Source organism: Rana temporaria, chromosome 4 (genome assembly GCF_905171775.1).
Source record: "Rana temporaria chromosome 4, aRanTem1.1, whole genome shotgun sequence".
In the NCBI taxonomy this organism is placed as follows: domain Eukaryota; kingdom Metazoa; phylum Chordata; class Amphibia; order Anura; family Ranidae; genus Rana; species Rana temporaria.
The window spans coordinates 89,424,291-89,442,570 of NC_053492.1; the positions used below are offsets into that span (position 1 = coordinate 89,424,291).

The following is an 18,280-nucleotide window of genomic DNA, read 5'->3' on the forward strand; positions in this document are numbered from 1 at the left end:
GTTGTTAAAAACGTTGTTTTTTAAAAATGTCATTTGAAATGGTCGTGTGTGGGCTTCAGAGCATTTTTCGGGTTCTGAAAAACGAAAAAAAAAAAAAAAAATATTCGAACATGCTGCATTTTTTATAGTTTTTCGGGTTGTAAAAAATGATCGTGTGTGGGCTAAAACGACGTTAAAAACCTGCGCATGCTCAGAAGCAAGTTATGAGACAGATACACTCGTTCTGGTAAGCACATTCATCACGCTGTAACAGACAGAAAAGAGCGAATCGTCTTTTACAAACACAAAATCAGAAAAAGCAGCCCCAAGGGTGGCGTCATCCGCATGGAACTTCCCCTTTATAGTGCCGTCGTACGTGTTGTACGTCACCGCTCTTTGCTAGAGCATTTTTTTTGTTCACGATCGTGTGTGGGCAACGTCGTTTTAATGATGAAGTTGGAAAAAACTTTGTTTTTTCGAGAGGCTAAAAAACGTCGTTTTTTACAAGCCGAAAAATGATCGTGTGTACGCGGCATTAGATTGGGTTCACATGATTTATGCTGCAGTCATCATCACTTGTGATCACACTGCTACTTAAAGTGAAATTCCACGCAAAAGTGGAACTTCCGTTTATCTGCTCCCCCCCCCCTGTTTTTGACAGCAGCACCGTCCCTCCGAATTTTGGCCCCCTCCTCCTTACTCCACCGCCGGGCCAGTAAGAAAGAGAAGCGTGCTTCACACATGCGCAGTAGAGAACCAGCTGTGAAGCCGAAAGGCTTTACTGACAGTTTCCCTTACAATGAATGGCGATGGCAGCACCCAACAGCTGATAAAAAATCGGCTGGGGTGCCAACATCGTGGGCTCCCTGGACAGGTATGTGCCCTAATATTAAAAGTCAGCAGCTACAGTATTTATAGCTGCTGACTTAAAGCGGGGGTTCACCCTTAGAGGGCACTTTTTCCCCTTAGATTCCTGCTCGTTTTCTCTAGGGGAATCGGCTATTTGTTTTAAAATATGTGCAGTACTTACCCGTTTTCGAGATGCATCCTCTCCGTCGCTTCCGGGTATGGGCTGCGGGAATGGGCGTTCCTTCTTGATTGACAGTCTTCCGAGAGGCTTCCGACGGTCGCATCCATCGCGTCACGATTTTCCGAAAGAAGCCGAACGTCGGTGCGCAGGCGCAGTATAGAGCCGCACCGACGTTCGGCTTCTTTCGGCTACGAGTGACGCGATGGATGCGACCGTCGGAAGCCTCTCGGAAGACTGTCAATCAAGAAGGAACGCCCGCTCCCGAAGACCCATACCCGGAAGCGACGGAAGAAGATGCAGCTCGAAAACGGGTAAGTACTGCTCATATTTTAATACAAATAGCCAATTCCCCTAGACCGAACGAGCAGGAATCTAGGGGAAGAAAAAAAAAATTTATTAAATGGGTGAACTCCCGCTTTAACTTTTTTTCCCCAGGTGGATCTCCTCTTTAATTGCTGGGCGATCGCTACACATAGGCAACAATGGAGTTTAGAAAGTAGCAGAAATGAATCGCTATTTGTAGCACAATGCTTCAAGTTTGGGTGATTGACCACTTCTACATTCTGCACTCCATAGTTCCCTATGTGTAGCAACTGGTAGTGATTAGTAGATGGAAAACCACGGGCAATGATCATTAAAGCAAAAATTGCTTGTGTACACCCAACTTAAAGAAGATCTCCAGGCTCTACCCAAAACATTAGTTGCTGACTTTTAATATAAAGATAATTACCTGTCCAGGGATCCAGCGATGTCCTCACCCGAACCAATTCTGTAGTTCTTCGGGTGCAGGCAGCGACATTGCAAATAAGGGAAACAGGTACTTAAGCCTTCACAGCTGGTTTCCTACTGCGCATTAGTGAGCCGTGCTGCACCTTGTCAATAGTCCCGTAGTTTTCTGGGACCTGTGATATGTCCCAGAAGACTACAAGGGAAAGAGGGGGGCCGAACTTCCAGCTTAGATCACATGCGGCAATCTGAGCTGAAAGTGGGAGCGGGTACCTGTCAAAACCCCTCCTCCCAAAAAGTGTCAAATGAGGCAGTGGAGGGGGAAGGGTGCAAAAAAGTGGAACTTCCCCTTTTAGGCAGAGCTCTGCTTTAAGATGGCCTTATGTCACATGTGTAGCACTACCGCTGCAGGAGCTGAATGGTAATTTGGGTTCATTTTTCTGTGCCTTGACTCCTTGACTTCAGTTGCTCTGACACATCCGGTTAAATGAAAATTACTGCAAGCACTTATAAGAACACTGAATTAGCACCAGGAAATAGACACAAGACTGTTTAGTGGTAAATAAACTCAATGCATTGGTATGGGTTAGAATAAATAGTGGTTTGAGCATAAGGCCACTTTCAAACGTGGTCTGCCCATGCGTTAGCACTAAAGCGCCGCTTGTTTTAGCTGAGCTTTAGCACTGTTTAAGCAGTGCTTTTCAGCCGCTAGCAGGGTGCTTTTAACCTCTGCTATCGGCCGAAAAAGGCGTTAAAACCGCCTGCGTTATGGCGCTTCCGAATAGCTTTTCAGGTGCTTCGAAAGCTGTATACAGCGCTCCCAAACTGGAGGACTTTTTCTAACGTCGCACAAGCGCACAGTCCCAGTGTGAAAGCACTTAGGTTTAACATTCAGGTGGCATTGAAGGCAGTTTTCAGGCACTTTACAGGTGCTATTTATCATCATGGTTCGTACTGCGCAGTACAGGGGGGGTCATTATCCGCCTGGGGACTCTTTTTCGGCAGGACTCCGACACTGGGGAGCTACAGCTCATTGAGGGAACCATGAATGCCAACATGTACTGTGACATACTGAAGCAGAGCATGATCTCCTCCCTTCGGAGACTGGGCCGCAGGGCAGTATTCCAACATGATAATGACCCCAAACACACCTCCAAGATGACCACTGTCTTGCTAAAGAAGCTGAGGGTAAAGGTGATGAACTGTCCAAGCATGTCTCCAGACCTAAACCCTATTGAGCATCTGTGGGGCATCCTCAAACGAAAGGTGGAGGAGCGCAAGGTCTCCAACATCCACCAGCTCTGTGATGTCATCATAAATGAGTGGAAGAGGACTCCAGTGGCAACTTGTGAAGCTCTGGTGAACTCCATGCCCAAGAGGGTTAAGGCAGTGCTGGAAAATAATGGTGGCCACTTTGACACTTTGGGTCCAATTTGGATATTTTCATTTAGGGGTGTACTCACTTTTGTTGTCAGCGGTTTAGACATTAATGGCTGTGTGTTGTTATTTTGAGGGGACAGCAAATTTACACTGTTATATAAGCTGTACACTCACTACTTTACATTGTAGCAAAGTGTCATTTCTTCAGTGTTGTCACATGATAAGATATAATAAAATATTTACAAAAATGTGAGGGGTGTACTCACTTTTGTGAGACACTGTATATGCGTGTATATCTGTGCATGTAGCCTTAGACTCTCATTAGGCCTTGCTCCTATGGGGTGATTACATCTGTGTCCTGTGCAGGGTGGTGTTTATCTGCATAGGGATGCACAGGTGTTTTGTGTACCCCCATGCCAGCTGTCCCATTGCTGTCAATTCGGACGCATAATCTGCTCCCAATAAGACATCTGTGTTGGTGCACGGCCCTAAATGCACTGGTTTGGGTTCATGCACCAATACCTGCACCAGTGGCGGTGCGTCCATAGAGGGCGCAGGAGCGCCGCCCCCACTCGCTCCCACACCGCCACTGAATACAATACACAGATTCATGCATTGCGTGAATCTGTGTATTGTTGCTGCCACCCACTATTCAGATGGCCGACCCCCTGGCGAGCGCCGACCACCTGAATAACGGCAGCTGCTTGGCTTTGGAAGTTCCTATCATTGCCAGCGGCTCTGATAGGCTTTCCGATTACAGCCCTCAGGCTGTAATCAGCTTCCAAATAGTTATCCAGGGGATGCACAGGGTAACCTGATTGGCTGAAGCGTCATCGAGGGCGGGAGAAGACATCGAGGGACCGTGGAAGGAGGATGGCTGACCCCATAAATGTAAGTGCCGGGCGGGGGGGGGGTAAGGGGGCAGTATTTTACAGGGCACAGTGGCGACAATTAAAGGGCACAGTGGCAACAATTAAAGGGCACAGTGGCGACAATTGATGTGGGCACAGTGGCAACAATTGATGTGGGCACAGTAGCGACAATTGATGTGGGCACAGTGGTGACAATTGATGTGGGCACAGTGGTAACAATTGATGGCATGGCACAGTGGCTGCGTTTGATGGCACAGTGGTGACAATTGATGGACACAGTGGTGACAATTGATGGCACAGTTGCTGCGTTTTATGGCATGGCACAGTGGCTGTGTTTGATGGCACAGTGGCTGCGTTTGGCATGGCACAGTGGCGACAATTGATGGCACAGTGGCGATAATTGATGGCACCGTGGCTGCGTTTGATGGCATGGCACAGTGGTGATAATTAATGGGCACAGTGGCGACAATTGATAGCACAGTGGCTGCATTTGATGGCATGGCACAGTGGTGACAATAGATGGGCACAGTGGCGATAAACGATGGCACAGTGGCTGTGTTGCATGGCACAGTGGCTGCATTTGAAGGCATGGCACAGTGGCGGCAAATGATGGCACAGTGGCGACAATTGATAGCACAGTGGCTGCATTTGATGGCATGGCACAGTGGTGACAATAGATGGGCACAGTGGCGATAAACGATGGCACAGTGGCTGCGTTGCGTTGAACTACTTGCAAAATGTGCTCCAAGCCTGGGAGCCAGGGCTTAAATAGGCTCTGCCTGACCCAAGATGGCTGCGAGAGTAACATGGAGCTGCGGGATCCAATGGGATAGCTTCCCTAGTGACCCAGGAAACCATAGAGGAACCATGTTCCTCTAGATTTCCTCTCCAGCTGCAGTGCCCTTGAGGAAGAGCGCCACCTGCAGTGGAGAAGGTAGACCGCACCTGCCTACAAGCCATTATGAGAGTTTCTTATGCTGCTCCTCGTGTACATGGACCCTCAATTATTTGCTAGCGCTACGTATAGGCCTTGTAGGAGGTCGTGTGCCTGCAGGTTATGGTCCTGCCTATATTGCACTGCACGTCCTCTCTAGGTGCTCCATGGCAGTGTCATGGGTGTGGCTCTTTTTGAGGAAACAGCAGCTGGCTACAGGCATAGAACATGGAGGACACTCTGTCACTGTCCATACACGTCTTTATTATAGAGGGGACACATAGAGCCATGTTCTCTATTCTACGCCCTATTGTCCTCTCTGAGGAGAATACAGAGGAGACTCAGTTTCCATAGAAACACCTTCACGCTCATCTCCTCGCCTGAGCCGCTCGCTCTACCACGCCCCTCGTGTTCTCTCACTGGATGTTCCACCGGTGACAGCTCCGCCCCCTCCGGCAGGCGTTCGGCTTCTATGTCACGTGATAGAGCTGTCTCTGTGTTTGTCTCATAGCCTGAGAGACAAGATGGCTGATTGTTGCTGAACCGGGCTGTGACGTGTGGAAGGTGCGAGTCCCTGAGGAGGTCCCGTGATATTCGGTGAGATGACAGGACTTTTCCCGGGAGACGAGGGGTGACCCGGAGGGTGTATTAGAGGGGAGCCGCCTTCTGTGTTTGTTATTGCTGGGGATAGACATCCCAGGGAGGATGGGGGAAGGGGACCAGCTATGGCCATCTATGGTCTGATACATGGAAGACATGTCCAGTCATTGTACAGGGGGTGACATGGAGAATAATGGGCTGGCAGTGACACAGATCCTTTACTTGTACAGACACTGGGTCCCCTAATGACAGCTTTTGTCCAGTCATCCAATGGCACAGCTCCTTTACCTATACACCTGTCCAATCATCCAATAATACAGATCCTTTACCTATACACCTGTCCAATCATCCAATAATACAGATCCTTTACCTATACACCTGTCCAATCATACAGATCCTTTACCTATACACCTGTCCAATCATCCAATAATACAGCTCCTTTACCCTTGTCCGATCATCCAATAATACAGATCCTTTACCTATACACATGTCCGATCATCCAATAACATAGCTCTTTTACCTATACACCGGTCCAATCATCCAATAATACAGCTCCTTTACCTATACACATGTCAGATCGTCCAATAATGCAGAGCCTTTATCCATACACCTGTCCGATCATCCAATAACATGTCCGATCATCCAATAACATAGCTCTTTTACCTATACACCTGTTTGATTGTTCAATAACACAGCTCCCTTATCCATACAGTTGTCTGATTGTCCAATAATACTGCTCCCTTATCTATACACCGGTCCGATCATCCAATAACACGGCTCCTTTATCTATACACCTGTCCGATCATCCAATAACACGGCTCTTTTACTTATACACCTGTCCGATCGTCCAATGACACAGTTCCCTTATCTATACACATGTCTGATCATCCAATAACACGTCTCCTTTACCTATACACATGTCCAAACATCCAATAATAAAGCTCCTTTACCTATACACATCTCCGATCATCCAATGACACCGCTCCTTTACCTACACAGATGTCTGATCCTCCAATGACACCACTCTTTTACCGACACAGATGTCTGATCCTCCAATGACACCACTCTTTTACCGACACAGATGTCTGATCCTCCAATGACACCACTCCTTTACCGACACAGATGTCTGATCCTCCAATGACACCACTCCTTTACCGACACAGATGTCTGATCCTCCAATGACACCGCTCCTTTACCTACACAGATGTCTGATCCTCCAATGACACCACTCTTTTACCGACACAGATGTCTGATCCTCCAATGACACCACTCCTTTACCTACACAGATGTCTGATCCTCCAATGACACTACCCCTTTACCGACACAGATGTCTGATCCTCCAATGACACCACTCCTTTACCGACACAGATGTCTGATCCTCCAATGACACCACTCCTTTACCTACATAGATGTCTGATCCTCCAATGACACCACTCCTTTACCGACACAGATGTCTGATCCTCCAATGACACCACTCCTTTACCGACACAGATGTCTGATCCTCCAATGACACCACTCCTTTACCGACACAGATGTCTGATCCTCCAATGACACCACTCCTTTACCGACACAGATGTCCGATCCTCCAATGACACCACTCCTTTACCGACACAGATGTCTGATCCTCCAATGACACCACTCCTTTACCGACACAGATGTATGATCCTCCAATGACACCACTCCTTTACTTACACATTTGTCCAGTGACAGGGCTCCTTTACTTATACATGTAACGGATCACCCATCGACACATCTTCCTTTATCCTCCTTTACTTGTACAAGTGTCCACTAGTCTAATGACACGGCTCCTTTATTTATAGAGGTATTTGATTGTTAAATGACACAGCTCTTTTACTTTTACAGATATTGGGTAGTCCAATGACACAACTTATTTTACCTATGCTGTTATTGGATCATCCAGTGTAACGGCTTCTTTACTTTTGCTAGTATTGGATAGTCCAATTAAACTGTTAATGACCTATTGTAAAGTTTGAGGGTTATAGCTCCACAGGACCATGTGCAAACACTGTTTAACTTTAAGCAGAGGTGTTTATTTTCCTTTAGGCAAACACAAAGAAATGCTTCCAGCAGCAAAACAAACTTGAAACCCAAAAGGTCCACTTGTCTTCCCCACAACAGCATAAACAAACAATATAAGAAAACTGTTCATAGATGAGACTTTACCCCCAGGGTGAGCACCGTCCTAGTCTGGCGATCTGACAGCTTCCAGCATCCATGCAGCACTAACAGGTGTCTCTCTCCAACTCCTACTCACACCCCCACACCTTACACCTAATACTACTTCCTGTTTTAAGTTCTGCTTCCTAGGGGCTCTAAAACCCTTTGGGGACTGGAGTTCCTGTAGTCAGGAGTGGATGTTTTTTTTTCCCCACCCGTATGTCACTTCAGGGCCTCTGAAATTCTGGGTCTAGTAACAGAGGACTGCGAGTCGGACCTCTCCTTTTTATGGCTAATCTGGAATTCCTCACCCATTATGGGTGAACCCCCTGAGTACCCACACACTTCCCTTAAAGGGATCATAAGCCAAATACTGGAGACACATAGCACCCATCCAGGACCCACCCTTGGCGTTCTGTACACTATATACAGAGATTGGATCCTCCAATGACACAGCTCCTTTACTTATACAGATATCAGATCATACCAGCAGAAAGATTAGGTCCATCTGTCAGTTTTTCTGGTGGACCCGATCGGACCTTCCATTGCTCTCCATTAGTGATGAGCTCCGGCGTGTTCGCACAGTGCACATGCAGAGCCCACCAGAAAGTCTGCATGGCGCTGCGCTAATCACAGGCAGGGAGACATATTCCCGATGCTCGGCTGCAGAGATCAGGAAATGTCTCCCTGCCTGTGGTTAGCGCAGCGACGTGCAGACTTCCTGGCGGGCCCTGCACGTGCACTGTGTGAACACCCTGGAGCTCATCACTACTCTCCATGGAGTGGTGGATGTCAGCAGACGTGTCCGCTTACACCACCGGCATCTGATCTGTCTGCTAAAAAGCAGTGACATCACTGTGTCTAAAATAAGTTGTAATGACAACAGGTTTTATTTAAAAATGTCATTCATAAGTACAGAGGGGATAGGTGGAACGGCAAAATAGTGCATTTTAAGTAAAGGAGCTGTAACAATGCACTTTTGGCATGCACGTTAATATCTAGAGCGCAGCTATTGGGGTACGGCCATAGACCGGGCATACAATTTTGCACTGGCTATTGGGCTATGTGTGTGGGGTGAATATACTGGGCTAGATTCACATAGATCAGCGGATCTTTAGATCCGCGTGATCTATGTGATTTAAGATACGCTGCCGCAAGTTTGAGAGGCAAGTGGGTAATTCACAAACCACTTACCTCCAAACTTGCGGCAGGGGATCGTAAATCCCCCGGCGGAATTCAAATTCCGCGGCTAGAGGGGAGTGTACTGTTTAAATCAGGCGCATCCCCGCGTAATGACGTCCATCCGTATTCGAGAACGATTTACGCAAACGACGTGGAAAAAAAAAATATTCGACGCGGGAACGACGGCTATACTTAACATTGGCTGCGCCTCATAGAAGTAGGGGTAAGTATACGCCGGAAAACTGCTACGGAAACGTCGTAAAACCACTGCGTCGGGCCCGCGTACGTTTGTGAATTGGCATATCTCGCTGATTTACATATTTCTCAGTGTAAATCAGCGAGAACGCCCTCCGCGGCCATTTTTAAATTGCATTTAAGATCCGACGGTGTAACACAGTTACACCTGTCGGATCTTAGTCATATCAATGCGTAACTGATTCTGTGAATCAGTCGCATAGATACGACTGGCCGAAATCAGAGATACGACGGCGTATCAGGAGATGCATCGTCGTATCTCTTTTGTGAATCTAGCCCACTGTGTTTTTATTGGTATACGGGTAATCTGTACATTTTCTGCTGTCTAGAGATTTCCTTTGTTCTGTATTTTTACAATGAATTTTCATTGATCACATGACCCTACTTATGTGCACCTGCAATGACAAGTAATAATTTTTGGACATCCCAGTCCCAATGCTGTCTCTGGACAGGTTGGTAGGTTTGCTTTATCCGGGCCCATTTATTGTATGTATGTGACATGTTGGCCACTTTACAGTACATGGAACACCTTCATCTGTCCAAGACCATCAGTTGTGCTTCAACAAAATGGTGGCCGTCTGCACACAGACATCGGCTCCCTGTTGCATAAATTTGAATGAGCTGGGGAAAAGATGGCTTAAAGCAGTGGTTCTCAACCTGGGGTCGAATGATGATTTGCCAGGGGTCACGAATCCTGGGCTGTTCCAAAAGCCTGCACTGCTCTCCCAGCCTTTTTGTCCACTCTGCCCACTCTGCCTCTTCGCAGGCGCCCATTTATTTCATGGCATGGCTGGGGGGCAGAGACGAGAGGTCAGCTGGCTGGTGATGAATGTGAAGTAGGAGGGGCTGGAGGAGACCCAATCTCCTGATTTCGCTTTAGGTGTCGCTGCTACGAGACACCACAAAAGGGTTTTACTATTTGTGGAAGGAACTCAGGGAGCTCTAAACGTTAATGGGTTAGGGGGGCAAATTACTTGTCTTGGGTGCTCACAACCCATGCTACCATTTTTTTTTTTTTTACTGTTAGGGGTCCCCACAACCTGGGAAATTTTATTAAGGGGTCACAGCACTAGGAAGGTTGAGAACCACTTGCTTAAAGGATAAGTTCATCTTTTGTAACATGTTTCATCCATATTCAGGGTGTAACATGTTACTGTAGCACCGTCCCTGCACCTCCACGATCCTCTGTTGTGACAGTGAGGTGGGGGATTTTCTCCTCTCTCTCACTGTCACGTTTAAAAAAAAAACACTCCGCCCATTCCAGCCCATCATTTAATTCTCAAAGTTCTGTGAGTGAATGAATGAACTATAAGTACTGACGGCCTTTGTGGCTGTCGGCTTTTAGTTCTCAATGAGAACGCGCTGTTGAGTGCCCTTAGTTTATTTATTCTTCCTGTCAGTGTGAAACTTCCTGCCTGTACGAGGTATGGACAGACGGCTTACACTGACGGTCTGTAGGAGTCCTGCATGGCACCTGCAATCTGCTGATTGTGGGTGCAATGCTTTCCAGGATCATCCACAAAAAGACAATCGTAATTAATTTTAACCTGCAAAAAAAAAAAAGAAAAAAAAGGCTTTTATTACTGTAATGGAATGACCCGTGACATCCAGAGACTTTTGAAGGATGGGGGGTACTCCTGTGCCAGCGTCACTAATGACTCTTGGGTCTAGGGTCACCCTGTGCCCCTTTTGGGTATAGGGTGACTGATAACTGATAATTCATGTTGCAGAATATCTTGAGATATTACAAGTGGTTATTCTGACCCCACCAAGTCAAGTGTTTTCATTCAATGTGAGGACACATGCTTTTGAGGTGTTAATTAGGGCTGCTCCTAGACATTCCATTGTGAGATGCTAATTCAGTCCGTAAAGGTCAGATGTCTCCTTTCAGGGGTAGGGAATTAGCATGTCAATTATGTTTAGTAAAGGAATGTGTTTTGTGTAACAGGTGAGGGGAACTTGTCGGAGACAGGACGTCTGAGGGATGACTAATAATTAACTCCTCTGAATGTTTTTATCTAAAAGAATGTGATTGAAGCCCCATTGTGTGATGTGTGGGTGGAGAGTTTCTTTGTGCCTTTGATTAACTGTAACATGCTTGTACTGTATATAAGAAAGCTAAGATACTATTAAATTCGTTCATACATTTTGAAACCAGAGTAACAGAGCTCTGTCTCGTTATTTCTGGGGAAAATCCAATGGGTCCTGTCTGCTGGATTGTGGAGTGTCAGATAAGCTGTCGTGTGTTGATGGAATGGGAATATCGTAAACGGTGGTGACCGTTACTATATATATATTTTTTTTAAGGTGGCCTTGTACTTTAAGCTCTTGTTCTCCACCTGTAGAGAACTCTTCAAGCGTGTTTCATCCTTTTCAGGGCTTAAAGTGGTTATAAAGGCAGAAGACTTTTAACTTTATGCATTAAGATAAAAAAAACTGTGTGTGTCAGCCCCCCTAATACTTACCTGAGCCCCATCTCGATCCACCGATGTCGCACGAGAGCCTCAACTTTCCGGGACTCTCCCTCCTATATGGCTGAGACAGAGCAGCAGCTCAGGCACCCCCATAGCAAGCTGCTTGCTGCAGGAGGGAGGGGCCAGAAGCGCCGGCAAGAGACCCAAGAAGAGGAGGATCTGGGCTGCTCTGTGCAAATCCACTGCACAGAGCAGGCAAGTATGACATGTTTGTTGTTTTTAAACAAACAAACAAACAAGACTTTAATATCCCCTTTAGCCCTGGTTCACACTGGGTACGATTTGGAACGATTTGAGATGCGATTTGACATGTCAAATCGCATCTCAAATCGGCGGCAATTGTCGGCAATGGCACTGTCCTAATCAGTGCGACGCCGCATCTGCGATTTCAAAAAGTAGTTCCTGTACTACTTTTTGCGATTTCGGGCCGCGATTTACATTAAATTGCGGCCGAAATCGCGGCAAATCGCGGTAAAATCGCGCATTTTACCGCGATTTTGAATTCGCAGCAGTGTGAACCTAGGCTCTATCGTAGAAAAGGGACGAAACAGGTCAGATATCTCGAACAATGGCTGAAGCCATCTTTTACCCATCTTCTTCACATTTATGCAACAGTGAGTCCGTTTCTGTGTGCCAGACAGTCACCATTTTGTTGAAGTCTACTAGAGACTGACATGCCGATCAGGTCTGTCTTGCACCAGTCTTTTCACATCTGACTGACACAGGTATGGGGGTGGGGGGCATTCAAGCGGTACTATTTTCATTGTTTTTGACTACATACATTTGTTGTGCTTGCCTTGCCTTCCCAATGGAAAAAGAATGTTCATTTGTTACATGGTATTTTTTACAATTTATAATATTCTATATATTCCCCAGCCAACATATAACAGAGCCCATATTCTGACATGAACGTCACATGTTCTCGTATTGTTTATTATAAACCTTTTACATGACACATTCTGCGCTGCTTGTTCATGTCCTCCACTTGTCATTGTCACCTTCCTGTGTGTCATCCTGGGTGTGGTCCTCTCCCGTATCCTCTGTCCTTCATTTTTCCTTCATGGAACATAATCCATCGCAACCTAGGTATGTTATCCATTTAAGCCTATCAAAGACAAAAAAAAAGGTCTTTACAATTTTTTTATTTTTATTATTAGTATTATTATTATGTTACTTTTAACCACAAAACAAAGTCCAGGTACTTTGACAGTCGGATAGATGATTGGCGTACAATGTGAGATGATTGGCATACAATATGAGATCTGCACCGATTGATCTTATAATAAATAAAATGATGGAGAATGGAGACACAAATTTACAGATTAGTGTAACATCTACTAAATAGTTTTTGCTATTTCCACATTACATGACGTGTTGGGAAAATTGGCGGAATAGTTGCCAGGAGCAGCTTTCTAAACGGGCAGAATTGTCAGCAATGAGGTTTATCGTAGACAAAAGGCATATGGCAATGGATACTATAGAGCAGGAAATATGCAATTAGCGGACCTTCTAGCTGTCCCATCATGCCTCTGTCTCTGGGTGTCATGCTTGTGGCTGTCAGTCTTGCTATGCCTCATGGGACTTGTAGTTCTCCAACAGCTGGAGGTCTGCTAATTGCATTTGCCTGCTATAGAGGCTGAGGTATTGATCCCTCTTTCTTCCAGCCTCCTGGGATCAGTGGTGGTTGGATCTGAGTCTAGAGGCTTTCTGTACCTGCTGTGACCATTATAGGGATTTCCACTCTCACTCATAGACTTGGTATGTCATTTATCTTGCGGAGAATGCAGCCGTATGAGCAAATGCCAACCCTAATTGGGCATGACATGAGCAAAATTATAAACCAAGTTATTTTTTTATGGTGGCATCCCAAAGAGCTAGGGGGTTAATCAGCTCAGTAGGTTCCAGTATTTATTAAAGTGGTCTTAAACTTCAGACATGAAATGTGACAAAAACCATATCCCTCTATAGCAGGGGTGTCAAACTCCATTTCATCATGGGCCAAATTGGCATTATGGTTGTCCTCAAATGGCCAGTTGTATCTGAAAGCCTAGATATCCGAAGCTTCCCTTTTCATTGGATATCAAGAACACCCCCCCCCCCCAATTATCAGTGTCAAGTGTCTCCCACCCTCCATTACATCACAGTGCACCCCCCTTTATCTTGTGCTGCTGCCAGGAAGAAGCTGTTGACGGATCCGGGAAGTTGAAAGTGCAGAGTCTTGAGGAGGTCTATAGGAGGGCTCAGGCGTGGCGGAGATGAGGGTGTGATGCGGCTGCACAGAAAGGCCCAGGATCTGTAGGAAGCGTTCTGTCCTGCTCTCTGCAAACGACTGATGAGATGGGGGGGGGGGGGGGGCCAGAGGAAGCCCTTTCTGCAGCTGCATGGAGAAGCACAGAATCTGTCGGAGGAGTCCTGTCCTCTCTGCTGCCAACTGCTGAGACAAGGTGGGAGCAGAGACAGGGGGGGGGGGGGGTGGAATGTCGCAGCTGCAGGAGAGGTGCGAAGGCCACCACATTAAATTGCCTTGAGGGCTGGATTTGGACCGCGGGCCTTGTGTCACGTGACTTCATCAGGGGATCTGATGAAGTCACGTGATGTGACGAACACGCGTCGGGACAACAGAGCATACACTAGGAGCAGTACCTGACGGACGGTGGACAAGCGCGGTGTTCGTGGCTACGTGACCGCCTTTAGACTGCCCCATGTGAGTTTTTTACCGACTGTTTTATGTTTTAATAAATTTACTTTGCACGGTTTATGCGATGTGCCCCCTTCTCTTCTTCCACCCCTGCCTTTCATATCTCGTTATGAGCGGACGGCTCTATGGATGCTAAGGGGAGAAATTGGTAGCAGGAAGAAGACAAGGATACGAGCTCGGTGCTCGTGGAGATAGGCACACGCTCCCTACACACTTTTGTAAGTTGTGTAAGTGGACATCTGGTCACCCTTTTTTGCGCAGTTTTTCTCCTCCTTGCCTGAAAGAGGATAAAGCTACAATACCTTTACCATTGTTTTTACATGTATGATCAACGATTGAGATCTGACAAGTAGACATCCACCTAACAGAAAGCTGGTATAGTGATTCATCTGGGTCTGTATGTCAGTAGGGAGGTAAGCTGTTTGATTCCCCATTGGTGAAGGGTGCACGGTGTGTGGACTTTACCTGATTACATACCTTCGCTCACCTGAGCCTGGTACCTCTCACACTTAACCACTTATTTTACCCATTTTTCACTTTGAATTTGTCTGAATTTTGGACTGCACTCCAATATTGTTTGTAAGATTTCACTTTTTACTTAGTCTTGTTCATTTCATTTTTCCCTGTTCGTCTTTCAGGACAGGTACTGTAGAGAGACACAGGCTCCTCCCCTCACAGGAAACACCGCCTTCCAATTAGGAATTTAAGCCTCATCCTCCCTCAGCTCCTCAGTTTATGGTGTTTCCTCCGGAGGGGAGACACCGCTTGGGGCCAAGGGCCAGACAGCTGGGGAAGCTGAGGCCAAAATTCCTGAGAGGGGGGACCTGTTCTCCCTGGGCTCAGGGCTATTTTTCTAAAACACGGCGTCCTGGCTAGCTGGGGAAGCTACTTACCCAGGACATCGCCGTGTAGCGTCCCGCGGACATTCCTGGGGTGGTTTTCAACCGCGGAGGTCTATTTTACTACTCGCACAGGGGTGGCGCTGCAGGCGGTGTGCACACTCCCTGTGAGAAATCACAGTCGGCCAGGAAGCTGGGCCGGACCGGATGACGAGTGACGTCAGTTCCGGGGGGGGCGGGCACTTCCGCCGGATACGCGTCACTGGTCCCAGACGCTGCAGAGTGAAAAGGCCTGACGCTGGGCTGGTGCGGCCTCTCTTTTCAGCCGTAGTGTCGGCGTTTTTGGAGGCAGTCGCGACCACATTCCTCAGCGAGATGTCGGAAGCAGAGGCTTCACGTGCACCTCCGGATGACGACAGCACCAGCCACTCTAAGGTAAGGAGAACCCTGGGGTGGTGTTCCCTTATCATGTTACAGCTTCACTGGTGTTTTTTGTCACTTTTTCTTCTCCTGGTGGTCGGAGTTTTTGTCTCTGTAGTGTGTCTAGAACCCTGGTGGTGGTTGGTCCTGGAACACTCCTGGTGGTTACCTATGTTAGCGCTGGGCTCTCTCTCATTTAGCCTCCACTTTGCTTCTGTGTTTTTCAGAAATCCACAGAAAAATCAGCCCACAGCAAGAAGAAATGCCCTTCCTGCAGATCTTCCCTTAGTGAGAATTGGAACAAAGCACTTTGCAGGAGATGTATTGAGGGGCTGATTAAGGAAAGGGAGGCAGAGCAGGCATCTGAATTAGCAGCTTCTATGAAAGAGCTTTCTGGCACCTTTCAATCGTTTAAAGATATTTTTGCTAATTTTCAGTTGCCCCAAAGCAGCCCTTCTGTAGCGCAACAGTTAATTCCACCCAATCCTGAGGTTCTTCCCTCTGTGAGTAGAGAGAAACCTGCGGACATCAGAGAGGACGCTGAGGAGGAGCAAGATAGTGCCGCTTCTAGCTCCCAAGAGGAGTCAGATGGTGAGGGGACAGAGGCAGGGCCCTCAAAGGTCTCTCGCTACAAGCTTTCCCTTGAAGAGGTGGAAGAATTGTTAGAAACTATCCACACTACTTTTAGGGATAGCTGAGGAGAAAAAGACACTGTCACTCCATGACCAGATGTATAGTGGCTTGGGAGAACAAAAGAGAAAGGTTTTCCCAGTCCATGAAGTCCTGGTCAATGCCATCAAAAAAGAATGGCAGGATCCAGAAAGGAAACCTTTCTTCTCAAACTCGTTGAGAAGATTTCCTTTTTCTGAAGAGGAAGCTTTAGTATGGAACAAATCCCCCAAATTGGATGCTGCCTTCTCGCAGGTATCCCGACATACGGACTTGGCGTTTGAGGACATGGGGGTCCTTTCAGACCCAATGGACAGGCGGATGGACTCACTGTTAAAGAAGTCCTGGGATGCTTCTCAAGGGAACCTTAAGCCAGCTATGGCAGCAACGGTGGTGGCCCGTAATCTAGAGCATTGGCTCTCACAGATCAGGGCACATATTGAAGCCGGAACGCCTAAAGAGACCATACTATCCTCTTTTCCAACTTTGCTGAATGGCGTGCGGTATGTAGCGGACGCCTCAGCAGAGTCAATCCGCATGTCGGCCAGGTCTGCAGCTCTATCTAATTCTGCAAGAAGGGCTCTCTGGCTCAAGACATGGCAGGGGGATAGCGCCTCAAAGGTGAAGTTGTGCGGGATCCCCCTTACAGGAGATTTATTATTTGGGCCAGGCTTAGAGGCTGTCTTAGATCGTACAGCCGATAAGAAAAAGGCTTTCCCCTTAAAGAAAAAATTTGGGGGACAAGCAAAGAAAAAATTCTGGACCCAAAAGAAGGTGGACGTCTCAAAACCTGAGGGAAAGAAAAAGTTTTGGGGACAAAAGGGTAAGGGCCGTGCTGGGGCGCTTTTTCGTGCTCCTGAACAGCCCCAAAAACCTCAATGACGGAGTCAAGGTGGGAGGAAGGTTGGGGGCCTTTCTCCCACAATGGGAGCTGATCACCAGCAACCAATTCGTGCTGGGGATCATAAGGAGAGGGTACAGACTAGAGTTCTCAAGTCCCCCCCCATCCAGACTTTTAGTCACCAATTTACCACAGTACAAAGAAAAATCTGTGGCCCTGCTCTCCTCTCTTCAGGAGTTGGAGGATCAGGATGTGGTGGTTCGGGTTCCATCGGAGGAAACGGGCAAGGGCTTCTACTCCCACATCTTCGTGGTCCGCAAGCCTTCCGGGAAATTCAGACTTGTACTGAATTTGAAACCTCTAAACACCTCGGTCACATACAAAAGTTTTCGGATGGATTCTATCTATTCCGTGAGGACGCTCCTCCTTCCGAACTGCTTCATGGCATCCATAGATCTAAAGGATGCCTACCTGCACATCCCAATAGCAAAATGCCATCAGAGATTTCTCAGACTGGCCGTGAGGTCCAGAGAAGGGACGTTTCACCTACAGTTCAAAGCACTCCCCTTCGGGCTCTCCTCTTCCCCCCGCATATTCACCAAAGTGATGGTGGAGGTACTAGCCTTTCTACGTCTCAGGGGCATCCTGGTAGTGGCATACCTGGACGATCTGCTATTTTTTGCAGATTCCCCGACACGGTTGTCCCAGGACCTCCAGGTTGCAAAGGAGATTTTGGTAAACTTAGGTTGGCTACTCAATCTGGAAAAATCCAGCCTGACACCCTCCCAAAGAGTCACTTTTCTGGGATATGTACTGGACTCAACCAGACAGATGACTTTTCTCCCAATAGAAAAAGTTCAGAAGGTGGACAATGTAATATCACTCCTTCAGGGAAGCGGCCAGCTTCCGATAAGGAAAGTCATGTCAGCTCTGGGGTTATTGACATCTTCTCTTCCTGCAGTGCAGTGGGCAGGTCTGCATTACCGACCCCTGCAACTGTTCATACTGAACATTTGGGATCACAAACCGGACTCCTTGGATTCCCTGATATCCATACCGGTTCACATCAAGAGGTCCCTTTGGTGGTGGAGGAAGGGGGCGAACCTTTTACAGGGCCTGGATTGGGTCTCCCCGATCTCCAGAACAGTGACAACAGATGCCAGTGGCTCCGGTTGGGGAGCACACCTGGACTCCCTTCTGACA

At 47.3% G+C, this 18,280-nt stretch overlaps 1 protein-coding gene across 3 annotated transcripts in view; it reads left to right on the forward strand.

Moving 5' to 3' along the window:
* Positions 1-5,392: 5,392 nt before the first annotated feature.
* KIDINS220 (kinase D interacting substrate 220) overlaps positions 5,393-18,280 on the forward strand; it is a 180,711-nt gene continuing 167,823 nt past the window's right edge. For 2 of the 3 annotated variants that reach the window (XM_040348643.1, XM_040348644.1), the window contains exon 1: positions 5,393-5,518. The gene's annotated coding sequence lies outside the window, so the exon portion shown is untranslated. The remainder of the gene's footprint in view (positions 5,519-18,280) is intronic. The other variant, XM_040348645.1, reaches the window with a different exon arrangement.